This window comes from Priapulus caudatus, unplaced genomic scaffold (genome assembly GCF_000485595.1).
Source record: "Priapulus caudatus unplaced genomic scaffold, Priapulus_caudatus-5.0.1 Scaffold89, whole genome shotgun sequence".
Classification (NCBI taxonomy): domain Eukaryota; kingdom Metazoa; phylum Priapulida; class Priapulimorpha; order Priapulimorphida; family Priapulidae; genus Priapulus; species Priapulus caudatus.
The window spans coordinates 26,814-28,545 of record NW_014577150.1 but is presented as its reverse complement, the minus strand read 5'-3'; positions in this window follow the sequence as shown (position 1 = coordinate 28,545).

The following is a 1,732-nucleotide window of genomic DNA, read 5'->3' as shown; positions in this document are numbered from 1 at the left end:
CTACTTAACCTAAACCAAAACGTAACGTAACCTAGCTCGTACCGTACCGACTACCGCCGTTCGGTCCGGTACTAGACGTAGTATTCGTCTGTACACGAGAACGACGGTAGTATATATATATATATATATATATATAGACAGATAGATAGATAGATATAGATATAAAGCCTATATAATCACACAGAAAGAAAAGAACAGAACGATGTTTTCCTCGCGTGCGCCCGTGTGTGATGAGGAGCGATCGCGCATGCGTGCGCATATGTGAGTGTATGCGATTGTATGTGTATGCCTACGTGTGTGGGAAGGTGGTTCCTACGCACGCGCGTGTGTGTTGGGGGGGGGTATGCGTGTGCGTGCATTTGTAGGAGGGGGTGCGTTCGTGCGTGTGTGAGTTGGGAGGCTGCAGCGCAGTGTCGAGCGTGCCCCGCATGAGGGGCCTCTTTTCTTCTGCTCGCGCTCACCCCGCGGGAGCGACAGAACGCAGCGTTAGCTATTATGGCTGGAGCACTAATGACTTACAATTTTCATGGCGGCATTATAGTGTAAGGCAAGCGCACGATAAGCTCAGACAAAGGCGAGCAGAGGCCGAACAAGTGGTGCCAACAGTTACAGACTTTAAGGTTAAGTAAATGAAAAAGGCGTTGAATGATTCAGGGTCCCGCAACGCTGTATACCGTGTCTGTATGTGTGTATATACATGTTGTACAGCATCTTGCCGAGTCGTTCCATAAAGGTTAAAGTAACAAACTAAAGCAGTGAGAATCTATAATACTCGTTGAACCGACAGGATGCGCGATAAAAGATACAGGGATTTTATTCATCGCACTGCACGCCACTATTCTACTAGTAGGTTATCGAGAGGGACAGCACATTGCGAACACCTATACAATATTTACGTTCGGTATATATGTTCTAATCGAAAAAATGTCGTTAGGGTATTTTTCTAAGTTAACATAAAATATTTCAACGCATATACATCGCTAAACCATACACCCAGAATGTGCCATTGACTATATATGTGATTAATATATATACATATATATATATATATATATATACATATATATATTTATGTATATAATCACATATGTTAGTTCCTTTATGCATTCATTAGTCATGTTGTCGGGTGGCGACTTACTAGGATTGGTATTACATCAGGATATCAATATCCTGGAGACACCCTCTTAAGAGCATCTCTAAGCCATCTCACATTTGCATGTGTATAAACAACAACATGCGTCGTTTCATATATCGGTCGTACGACGACGCGACATCTGCTTGTTGCCGCGTCGTCTGCTCGCTGCGACGCTCGTCGCCTCCGCAGACGCCGCGCCGTTACGTCGTCACGTCTCCGCCGGAGATGCAATCGTTCGTCGTATCTCCACATCATCAGCTTGATCCGCAGCCAGCCAGCGCCGCAGCACCGTCCCGCCGCCGCTTTCACGGACGCAACAATGTGCCGGACACTGACCACCATTACAGCCATCAGCGGCAATTGTGACCCCTGACCCCACGCCCAGCGTGGCCACCTCTTCACTCCCGGTCTTTCTCCGCGGGCCCGGTTTAATGACGAGACAGCGCGCGGGCGGGCACTAATGACCGGGGAGGTAAATTAACACCTTTTTGTCTATACGTACTCGACGCGTGAATGGGCGCGCGAAATTCTGGGCCGCGTCGAGGGCTGTTGAGCGCTGTGTGTGTGTGTGTGTGTGTGTGTGTGTGTGTGTGTGTG